Raw genomic sequence first — 12,450 nt, forward strand, 5'->3', positions numbered from 1 at the left:
GGGCCAGGATGTGCTTCACCTCTCTTCCTCCCCCTTCATTTGCTCCCATGTGCTCTGATCAGACATGTCCCTCTCCCTAAGCTGCAGCTTCAGTGCTGTCCTGTAAAATAAGTTCTTCTGTGGGCAGCAGCAGCTATCCACGTAGTTGGGATTGGTGCCGGCCCCTCAGACCTCTCCACTGGTTCCCTACTCCATGCAGGCATGTTGCATTCACATCTTGGAGCACTGCGTTGAAGTCTGGTCCCTTAATTCCCTGTAGAGATATAAACAGTACCCTCCTCTTGGGTGGGTCAGTGTATATTTTTTCTTATGATGACATTTACCCTCTGATATATTTTCCCTGCTGTTAGAATTGTTTAGAAATAGAATTATGACAGATTTTGCCTCATGTTAGGCTTAGATGCAGGTCTTGAAAGGGGGCCTGTTAAGACAATCAAGGACATAGTGTCAGTCTTTATCTTTTAGGAGAAAGGGCTAGATTTAGTGCAGGAAAACAATCACTGCTCTGCATTAGACTCCTTAAGCTCATGTTATTTCAGAATTATGTTTGCTATTTTAATATTTGCAAGTCTGAAGTTTTCTTGGCTCTTTCCATATGCTTATTTGGTGGTACCATCAGTATGATTCCCTGTTTCCCCCCACCCCTGTGCCTTCTACATTTCTTCCTGTAGAGAGACTTCCTACCTGAAGCATGTTTTGTCACACAACTTTAATACCATACATTTTAACTGTTAACAGCTCAACAAATGCGTACTCCTCACCATACCCCCACGTGGATATTCCCCAGAGATCACTCTCCCTGGGCTCTGTCCAGGTGGCATGGAGTCCGAGCACACAGGAAACAGCCCTCTAAAACCCCATTCTGAATCGAAGTTCTTTGCTGTTGAGTTAGACTTGTTTTCTACTTTTTTGCAGAATGCTCAGAATTTCAAATATTATTAAGAGCAATCTCAAATCTACATCTTTAACCACAATGAGGAAAAGAAAGGGCCTCTCTTCCAGTTTGGTGTTTGTTTTTTAATCCTTCATTTTTTGGTCTGGTGAGTTGAATGCTTAAAAGACATCAACATTTAAATTCCCATGCTGCAGGTCATCACTTTAAAGAATAAACGATGAAATTCCTGTAATTGCTTAAACTTATTGATTCCCTTTTCCCATGAACTTAGTGCGTGTCCTTATTATAAGAGAAAAGATGAAAGAAAAAAAAGATGCTGTTTAAATAAAAAAATATATATATTTACAAATATGTACTTCTTGAGGCATCATGGTAGAAATTGATAATAGGCTCTCTGTGTTTGGGAGCTCATGGTGTGGTGGTGAAAATGACAAGTACGCTGCCCAGTCCTTCACCCAATATTAACTGGGCACTTACTATGCATCAGGCCCTATCCTGAATGTTATAGATGTAGAACGAAGAAAAAAATCCAGTATCTGTACTCAGGAATTTTATGATAAAATAGAGAAAGCAAGCAAACGTTCATGTAAATTATCACATGGTAAGTGTAGCAAGAGAAATATGTAAAAATACAGGAAAGGCATATTATGAACTGTGATAAAATGGAGAAGTTGTGGTTAGGCTGTTGCATGCTGGAGTTAATCGTTTCAGGGGTGAGATAGCTCCCGTGTTACTGTGGTTCTAGGGTGTAACAGAGAGGGTTTCTGAAGTGAAAAGCCCGCTGAGTCAAGGGGCTCTAATACCACTGCTGAGAATGGCGATAGGGTTTGAACCAATCTTTGGGTTAGCAGTTCAACGCTTAACCCACAGTAACACCAGGGCTACTTTCATTATCAGTAGGTCTTAGAAAACATGTATTTGTACTTGGAATCACATGGAAATTTAGCTTACACAAATCAGCTAATTTTATAATGCGTTAATGGTAGTACTTACCCTCACATGCTAGGATTAAACCAGTAATAATTGACTAAGAAAACTTGGAAAGCTATGTTTTGCTCATGATTGGAATGCATTTCTAAATATCAATCTTAGTATTTTTCAAAGAAACGTGTTATTCTTTTGCCTCAAATATAATGTGAATTATATTAGAAGGTCCTGCATAGGTTGGAGGGAATTGTAGAACAAAACTCAATTCATAAAAATAAAACAAACCAGGCTTACTGGTTAGCTAAAGACTGGTGGAATCCCTGAGATTATGGCCCCCTTTCACCCTTTAGGTCTGGAAATAAATTCACCCCATCATGCAGTTTTCACAGTAGATGGTTCTATCGGGGGAACAGTAACAGTGGGGAAGTATACATACTTTAGAATAATTAACCACATGAGATCAACCAAGTTCAGAAACATTAGAAAAGAAGAATGGCAACATGGGGAAGGAGTGGGACAAGTGGTGCTCCATTTTGGTAATTGCAATCAATGACATGAAACCAAATATGTATTAATTTGTGCAATGGTAAACTCATCTGCTATGTGTAAGCCTTCATTCAATCACATTTTAAAATTATGAAAGAGAAAAAGAAGACTTAAAATGTGAATTTCATTTTACTGCAAATCTCAGGTGACTATTACCCTTCTTTTTAATATAAAACTAGTTCATTCAGTCATTTCTGACCAGGGTGACCTGTGTGTGTTGGAGTAGAACTGCTCCACAGGATTTTCAACTCCTGATTGTTCATAAGAGGTTAACAGGCCTTTCTCCCACGTTTCCTCTGGGTGGACTCAAACCTTCACCTTCATAGTTAACAACTAAGCATGCCAACTATTTGTACCACTAGGATAAATAATGCTTTTTGTATTATACGCTTATTGAATACTACCCATGTATCACTCTTACACTAATCATAAGCAAACTGTAACATCGTAAATAGCAGAGTAGTTTTATACAAATATATTGATTTAGGATCTTGCTAGCTTGCCTAATAGCCTTCTCTGATTATATGTTTATAAAAGCTTTTTCAATATCACTTGTCCAAAACATTGTGGTTATAGACCACAACTATTTTTCTCTTATCCATGCTATACAGCTAATGATGAAAGTTTAATAATATACTACTCTTCACCACAAGACAGTCAGACAAATGTAGACTGTGGGAGTTTTATCGACAGTGCCCAACAACAACAATAAAATAACCTTGTTCTTGTTGCAAATAAAAGATATGTGGCTAAACGCTGAAGACGAATGTGTGCATAAGTAAGTGTGGTGAAGAAGGCTGATGGTGCCCGGCTATCGAGACCTCTAGCGTCTGGGGACTTAAAGGCTTGAAAGTAAACAAGTGGCCATCTAGCCCAGAAGCAACAAAGCCCACATGGAAGCAGCACACCAACGTGTGATCACGAAGAGCCGAAGGGACAAGGCTTCAAACACCAAAGCGGGGGCAGGGGGGGGTCATATCATCTTGAATGAGGGTGGTGCGTGATGGGGACCCAATGCCCATCTGTAGACAACTGGACATACCTTGCAGAGGGGTAGTGGGGAGGAGATGAGTCACTTAGGGTTCAGTATAGCAATAATGAAACCCACAACCTTCCTCTAGTTCTTAAACGCTTCCTCCCCTCCAACTACTATGACCCCAATTCTACCTTGCAAACCTGGTTAGACCAGAGGATGCACAACAGTACAGATGGGAACTGGAAACGCGGAGAATCTAGGACAGATGAACCCCTCAGGACCAGAGGTGACAATGGCAATACCAGGAGGGAAGGCGGGGGTAGAAAGGGGGAATTGATCACAAGGATCTACATATAACCTCCTCTCTGGGGGATGGGCAACAGAAGGGTGGGTGAAGGGAGATGCTGGGCAGTGTAAGATAAGATATAATAATTTATAAATTATTAAAGGTTCATGATGGAGGGGGGAGGGAGGGGAAGGGAGAAAAAGGAAAATGAACTAATTCCAGGAACCCAAGAGGAAAGCGAATTTTGAGAATGATGAGGGCAACAAATGTATAAGTGTGCTTTACACAATTGATCTATGTATTGTGATGAATTGTGTGAGCCCCTATAAAATGATTTTTAAAAAAATGATATGTGGTGATAGAGGTGGTAGCAGGGGAAGCCAAAGAAGCATACCAGCCAAATATGTGAACTGTGGATGATTTGATTAAAACTACTGTAAAAAGATACTTTTGAGATAATTGAGGAAATTTGAGCATATACTTGGTATTAAATGATATTAAGGAATTATTTTCTTAGATGTTTGTGACATTGTGATTATGTAAAGAAGATGTAATGACTGTTATCTATAGAGACACATACTGAAGTTTTTATAGGTGAATCAAATATTTTCAGGGTTTATATCAAAATTCTCCTGCCAATCCCCCAAATAGAGAGAGTTGGAGAGAGACAACACTACTTTGGCAAAATTTGGCAGTTTGCTGATGCAGAGTTAAAGTTATGGAGGGCTCGTTTTACTGTTCTCCATTTTGTGGAGAGAAAATGTATGTAATTTTTAAAAATTGAATTGCAACGTAGAGGAGTGCTTTGATAGAAAGGGTTTTCTAAACAGAGAGGCCCTTGAATAGCTTGGTGGCTGTTTAGTCATGAGGAACTTTAGATTTTGAGCAAGAGAGACAGACACGTGTGTTTTGGAATATTAATCTGCTATGGAATGTGTATGTTTGGAAGTGTTTTCAATGGAAGTTTAAAAATACTGAACAGCAATTAAGAATGGGGCTTTAATGGAGAGAGCTTTCTTCTTCTTCCTGCCCTAAGATTTGAATAAATAACAGCAACTGCTGCTCTGACTGTGTCCAACTTAGCTTTGTCTTTGGTTGCTTTCTTTCAGCTCCTTGCTAATTCTTTCCACCTGGAGCCCACTTTTCTTCCTCTCAGATTCTCATAAACTTTCCTTTTGCCGTTACTTTTACTGGCATGGTAGGAAGCAAAGGAAGGAGACGAACAGTTTGGGGGACTTGGAGCTGCTTTCTTGTTTAAGACAGAATAAGAGGAATATTAAAGGCAACATGCAGTGACCTATCTATGCTGACTGACTTCATGTTCCACAATTTATCTCCAGGTTCTAATATCCATTGCAATGGCTACACGGAACCCATAGACAAAATTCTTGATTAAAAGGTTTATTAAGGGAGTTAACAAGTTGTAATGCCAGTGAGAAATGCTCAGGGTTGAGTTGCATCAGGACATGTTACAAAGTTCTGTCACTTCTGCTAATAAATGCCCCAAAGGACATGCCACTTTGCTGTAAACCTCAAACCTGAAAGCATTTAGCCGAAGCTCTGTGGGTCTGTAAGGTCAGTTTCCTGAATTAAGTGCCCAGAGGCACCCTGCTCCAGGAGCCAGCCTCTTGCACAAAAGCACTCTCTTCCTTGCTACTAGAGTTGAGAAGTCGGTCCCTCTGCCCTGCTGCTGCTCCTCTGAAGTTGTACTTTTCTTCTGGATGCAGGAGGTTCACTACACAGAAATCTCAGGTCCAGAGGACGAGCTCCACTCCTGGATCTTGCTGGTAATCAGAGAGCTCATTTTGTACACAGCAGGATGGCACTCCTGGGAGTACTGTTTGCAATTACAGGTGAATCTTATGAGTATCTTCCCCCGCCTTTTTAGCAGACCTATAAAGGGGGAACGGTTGTTTAGTGGGAGTCCGAGACTTTGCCTAGAAAAAACACATTAAATAATTCACTGCCCCTGCGCTATCAGGATGCTTTTGGATCATGATTGCCTCTTCTTTTTGCTTTCTCTGCATAATAAATGTGTTTGGACTAGCATGACCTTTGTGCACATTCTGAAAATAGTATCCTTTCCTTTATACCCAGAGCCATTATGGTTCTGAACTCGTGATTTGCCAAGAGAAGCACAGGCGGGGTTCAGGACCTTCCCATGCCTTTTGAGCCTGATGCCCTGTGTACATTCCGTGCCTACATACCTGTTGGGTCTGTTAGCTCAGAATACTGTGTGTTTAAGTTCAGGATGTGTCTTTCTTAGCAGTAGGCACTAAAGTTTGAAGAGTTAGCATTGTGGAAACTCTGAAAGTATTTTAGTATGTGACTATTCAGAACAAATGTTATGTTAATGAAGCTTTAGAAATCTTACCGTTTAAAAGGAAAACTCCAACAAGATATTACGTATTAATATCCTGTATTTCAGTGTACTTTTTAGAATTGCAGTAATTATTTTTGAAGGTACAAGCTCACATTTGCAGAATATACATTATGGACACATACTTCGACACACATTTAGAGCACCTTGTCCTAAATTCACAAGTTCAGCAGTTGATTAATAGGAAATGGTATTACCATAGATGCAAAATTCTAAAATGTTGTTTCATTTTAACATCTGATAATCAAGTGTGTCTTTTTATAAAATCATTTTATTAGGGGCTCATACAACTCTTACCACAATCCATACATACATCAGTTGTGTAAAGTGCATTTGTACATTCATTGCCCTCATCATTCTCAAAACATTTCCTCTTCACTTAAGCCCTCGGCATTAGGTCCTCATTTTTCCCCTCCCTCCCCGCTTCCCCCTCCCTCATGAGCCCTTGATAGTTTATAAATTGTTATTTTGTCATATCTTGCAAGTGTGTCTTTTTAAAAAATATTTCATTGGGCTTTTAGTGAAAGCTTACACTAAATTAGGTTCATACTTGACAATTTCCAATCAATAACATTAATGTTACATTTTTCAACATTCTTTTTCATTTCATTTATGATACTTTAATTCCCCCCCAAAGGTATTTTCTCACCTTGTTCCCTTTGGTCTCATACACAGTTTTGTTGCTGTGCTGCTGTGTTATTTCACACGAAACATGTTTTCATGTGTTCACTTCAAGGTTCTGGTCCTTGGTTTTTATCCCTCCTCCATTCTGCCAACCTGCATCACATCTTTGAAGAATTTCTAAGCTATAGTTAAATAACCTGTAGAGCTTACAGTTAAGATTTCACAAATCAAGGCAATAAAGTAAATAAATCACCCTGAAAGACTATATAAACCTGAAAATCTTAAGTTACCTTTGGATAACTTAACTGGGAAAAATGCAAGGGCTGAAGCTGTATCAATTTTTTTTTTTAAATCATTTTACGGGGAGAGCTTCCAAATATTATAACAATCCATAATTCATTTAGATCAACTATAATTGTACAATTACTGTCTATCATTTTCCAAACATTTTCTTTCTTTCTTGAACTCTTCGATAACAGCTCCCCTCAAAGAAATTTTTTAACTGACTTTGTGGAGTGGTAAAATGCAGCAGTAGGAAACAGAAACAGGAAATTTCAGGTATGGTTGGATCTTAATCATAACTTCAGTTTTCTGTTTTTGTTGTTTCTTTGCGTGATTTTCAGGGTTGTGATCCACCCCCTACTTTCCTGGTTAATCAGAGGCAGCTTCTGATTCGCATTTTATTACCTATTGTTAAGCCATTACATGGCATTAAGAGGTCCATGCATAATATTCAGTTGACAACATTAATCTGTTTATAGTCATAATCATTTGGCAGATAGCTTTTTAAAAAATAAAATGACACTTAAAGTTCCCACATTTTACAAGACAAGTTTCCTTTTTAATTTGGAATAAAGATATTCATCTTTGATGTGTACATTTTTGTTTGGGGGAAGCTATGAGAAGTAGAACCCAACCGAAGTTTGCCTTCTTTCTGCTGTGCATGGGATACAGATGAGGCTTTCTGCTACTGTAAAGATGTACAGTTTTGGAGACCTACAGGGGCAGTTACTCTCTGCCTCATAGGCCGCTGTGAGTCAGAGTTGACTCAGTGGCTGTGAGTTTTGGTTTATTGTGAGAGCATTTGCCTTTATGACATACAAACATTCTCCACGGCCAGAAAGAAGACCTGTTTTCACAAATGACTAGATTTACATCCTAAGCTGTGTGTAAAAGCATATGGTATGTTGATTTTCCCCCCTCCTAGTTAGCAATATGTAATATTCCAAACAAAATTTAAGAGCTGATAGGAAGTAGAGCATTCTTCCCCAATCCACAAAAAATAGAACTCATTGGCCATTGAATCTAATTCATGAGGGTAAATCTTTCCTAAAAGAATCCATCAATTTTGATCTTTTTAAAAAAAAATTGAAAGTATGCTTTTCATTATTTTTCCCCCGTTGTCACCAAGTGACTTTCCACTGCCAGTGACCCTGCAAGACCGAAATCTTCCCAGAAGCAGACAGGCACCTTTCTCCTCGGGGCAGCTGGGTGGCGCCAAGTGCTGACTTCCTCTAGTAGCCCAGCGTTTGCCGGGTGGGACACCAGGGCTCTCTACTGTCATGAACCTGGGATGTTTCTCACTAGGAGAATTGGGTCAGCAGCCTAAAAGGCTGAAGCAGCTATCAAATTACTCTCCATCAACTGCCTACTCCTGCCCCCCAGACCCCACTTGTGAAGACTTCTGAAAATTCAGGTTCCTGAAGAAGTAGCTAGAAAATGTGGTGGTGTGTTGTTTACTCAGTGTCCTTTCTGAGCTTATACTGCATGGTACTTACTGTCTTTGTTTATACTCTTGGTGGCCCAGCAGGTTATGGGTTAGTTTGCTAATTATAGGGTCAGCAGTGTGAAACTACTAGCCACTATGAGGGAGAAAGATGAGACTTTCTACCAACAAGGACAGTTCTGCTCTGCTCTATAGGGTTGCTGTGTATCAGAACCGACTTGATGGCAGTGATAGCTTATTTATTATATCATTAATCTGAGTAATAGTTGTATTAACTGATCTTGCTTGTAGGTATATATATATATATAAATAATCTGATGACACCATTGTACTTTAGGATAAATAGTGAGTACTTTTTAAATAATGTATTTTTAAAGCAACATATTTTTTATGGTTTTTACAACATATATGGTTTTATTTCCAGTTTCATTGTGAACATTTTCCTTTGTCTTATATAACATAGTACTGCATAGTATGGAGAAAACGTAAATTAACCAGCTTAGTTGAGAAAATTTAAATATAGTTTTTTCCCAAGGAGACTTAATTCGTGTTATACCTTGAGATAAAATGAGCAGATGGATCTTGGCTCAAAGCAGAGAACACCAGAAGTATGTTTACTTGTGGATTACAACAAACTCTGGATCGCCTTGACAAGAAAGGGAATTCCTGGAACCCTAATTGTACTCATTCGGAGCATGTACATAGATCAAGAGGTCGTTGTGTGACAAAACAAGGCAATTCTGCATTGTTTAAAATCAGGAAACGTATGTCAGGGTTGTATCACCATACTTAAACAACCTACATGCTGAGGACACAATCAGAGAAGCTGGATTATATGAGGAAGAATGTGGCGTCAGGACTGGAGGAAGTTTTATTAACAACCTGTGAAACACAGAAGACACAGTTTGCTTTGCTGAAAATGAGAAGGACTTAAAGCATTTGCTGATGAAGATCAAAGATTGCAGCCTTCAATATGGATTATAACTCAATGTGCAGAAGACCAAAATCCTTACAACTGGACCAATAAGTGACATCGTGATAGATGGTGAGAAGGTTGAAGTTGTCAAGGATTTTGTGTTGCTTGGATCCACAATCAGTACTCATGGAAGCAGCATTCCAGAAATCAAGAAATGTATTGCATTTGGTAAATCTGCTAAGACCTCTTTAGAGAATTGAAAGCAAGGATGTTGTTACTTTGAGCGCTATAAAGTCTCTCTGACCCAAGCCATAGTGTTTTCACTTGCCTTATATGTATGTGAAAGTTGAACATTGAATAAGGAAGACCATGGAAAAATCAATGCATTTGAATTGTGGTGCTGGAGAAGAACTTTGAAAGTAGCATGGACTGCTAAAAGGACCAACCGATCTGTCTTGGAATAAATAAGTGCAGCTAGAATGGTCCTTAGAAGCAAAGATGGCGGCGAGACTTCATCTCAAACACTTTGGACATGTTGTCAGGGGAGACCAGTCCCTGGAGAAGGACGTCATGTGTAGCAAAGTAGAGGGACAACAGAGAAGAGGAAGGCCCTTAAGGAGAGGGAGTGCAACAATGGGCTCAAGCATAGGAACAACTGTGAAGATGGCACAGACCTGGGCAGCTTTTTGTTCCGTTGTGCGTGGGGTCACTAGGAGTCCAAACCACGCCTCAAGTGAAAGGCGGGGCTTTCTACTCTCACAAAGAGTTAGAGCCTCAGATGCTTAGAGGGGCACTTTTCACTCTGCCCTGTAGGGTTCCTAATAGTTGGCATTGACTCAGTGGCAGTGAGTTTGGTTTTGGTTTGGTTATGGTCTGCTGAAAGATAAAAGCCATACCCCAAAGGCATTCTTTTCTGAATGAGTCATCTCGGAAGCAGAAAAATCCCAGAACCATTGGCAGTAGAGCACTTATGGTAAAAACTGAGACCAGAAGCATCAGTGACTGCAGCATGGAGACCATGGGACAAACCAGCGGAGCCAAACTAAGACCAGAGACCGATGGTAAGATGTGGGATACAGAAAGGCTTTTCCCCAGGTTGTTCCCCAAATATATGCCAAACCTAAGAAGCTGCTTGCATCACATGGTAAATGACTGTACACTTGCAGGTCAACGCAAACTGCTTAGAGGCTATCTCCCTCCGGGCATCAGCCATCTAGAGCAATCAGACTCTATCCTATGTCCCACCCTACATAGGACCCACTCCCTGCTGATAAGGACAGTGGGTTGTTTCCCTGAAGGAGAGGCCAGAGACAAGGTCAAGCCAACTCAAGGAGGATCAGGCGTTAGGCTGCCATCTGAAATCTAGCATCTGCCCATCTTGTCACATGTGTACCCCTAACATCCCCTTCTTGGTGCACGTATGCCTATTGGACAGCCCCTTCCTGTTAAATATGTGATTACCTGTAATCAGGGAGACTTGCACGCCACGTAAGTATATATAAGCCTTGGTTAGAAATATACTCTCTCCTCTCTCTGCATAGACCTGGCTGCTGAGATCATGGCCACCCTGGAGGTGAGCATGCTACCATAAGCTGTGTCTGACTCCTTTATTTTCCTCTCTCTCCTATCTTCTATGACTTTACTATAGTCTTTATATATTATCGCCATACAGTTGTGCCTGTGGACCCTGCGGTTGTTAGAGGCTGGTTACTCTGACAGAACGAGGAGACCATGACTCACTCAGCAACACTGCGTCAGACTATGGAGCTGTGAGGGCAGAAGCCAAGGGAACAGTTGACTGAGAGCCCAACAACTAGCGAGAAAGGTTTTTCTGTAGACCAATGACTGTATGTTTACTATTTACTGATGCTGACTTGTAATAACCCTTTAACTTCCCTAATCACCCCCCTTAATCATGAGTGAGTTCTAGGTGACCATTGCAATGAATTATCAAACCAAGCAGAAGTAAGTAGAGTGTCATGAGAGGAACGGCTGGTGTCAGAATAGGGTAAAGAAAGATGGATGGTGAAGATGTATCTGACCTTTGCCTCTGGTAATTAGAAGCCAGAGAAGGTCAGCTATGGGCCCGGCCCACTCTCTGCCACTTTCTCGCCCAGCAATTGTATTAGTACTACTTTTATGTGAATATATTCCAGTGTTCAATCATTCACCTGTGGGTGGTAGTTCTTTATATGAATGTATTAGTTTGTTTATCTATTCTCCTCTGGCTGTACACCTGTGATATTTTCGGTTTGGGGATATTATCAATAAACTTATGTGAACATTTTGGTACAAGACCCTTTGTGGGTATGTTTTCCTTTTGGCGGGTAAATCCCTAAGTGTGGAATTGCTGGATTGTAGGGGAAACTAAGTCCCTTTCTAAAATGATTGTACCAATTTACACTCTGTGACAATAAATGAGAGTTCCTGTTTCACATCTTCACCAAATTTGGTGCTTCCAGTCCTTATTTTAGCCATCTTGGTGGTTATGTAGAGCTATTGTGATTGTTCATTGTACTTAAGCTATTTCTTACATCCCATTTCTATCAACCACTCTGCCACCCCCTATCCCCCCCCAACCCACAAACACACACTTCAACTTTACTAGCTTTCCTCGACTTTTTCTATAATACTTTAACTTTGCTTTCAGTTGTTCATACTCCTTTACTTTTATCTGTGGTTCCCACTGAGAGAAAACTGTTATAAAATTGATAAAAGTCTGTAATAACAGAGCATCACATTGGTAATTATAAGAAGGCTTCAAAAAGTTCATGGAAAATTTCTCTTTCTTTTCACTTGAAGTCTCTTTGTAAATTATGCTATCTTAGGTAACTTAGAGGCAGGCAGACCTGGGTGTAAAGTCTGCCTTTACCTTTTTGGTTTTCTATATAGGGAAATTGATTGATTGCGAGGGAATGACAACATTAATACTTAGACACTTGTACACCAGTTTGATACAGGTCAATGCTTCTGACCAATGATTATAGAAGATCAGCCACAGTTCAGCTTTAAAAAAAATCTTTTTATTAGGGGTTCATTCAACTTTTTTTTTCCTAATCATTTTATTAGGGGCTTATACAACTCTTATCACAGTACATACATACATCAATTTTGTAAAGCGCATTTGTACATTCATTGCCCTCATCATTCTCAAAACATTTCCTCTCCACTTAA

The 12,450-nt window shown here is 39.9% G+C and overlaps 1 protein-coding gene across 2 annotated transcripts in view; it reads left to right on the forward strand.

Annotated features, from left to right (window-relative positions):
- Positions 1-12,450, forward strand: part of SLC12A6 (solute carrier family 12 member 6) — a 103,248-nt gene that overhangs the window by 5,144 nt on the left and 85,654 nt on the right. The gene's annotated exons all lie outside the window — the stretch shown is intronic.

Source organism: Echinops telfairi, unplaced genomic scaffold (assembly GCF_000313985.2).
Source record: "Echinops telfairi isolate 266 unplaced genomic scaffold, ASM31398v2 ScPeMD7_18;HRSCAF=68, whole genome shotgun sequence".
Lineage (NCBI taxonomy): Eukaryota > Metazoa > Chordata > Mammalia > Afrosoricida > Tenrecidae > Echinops > Echinops telfairi.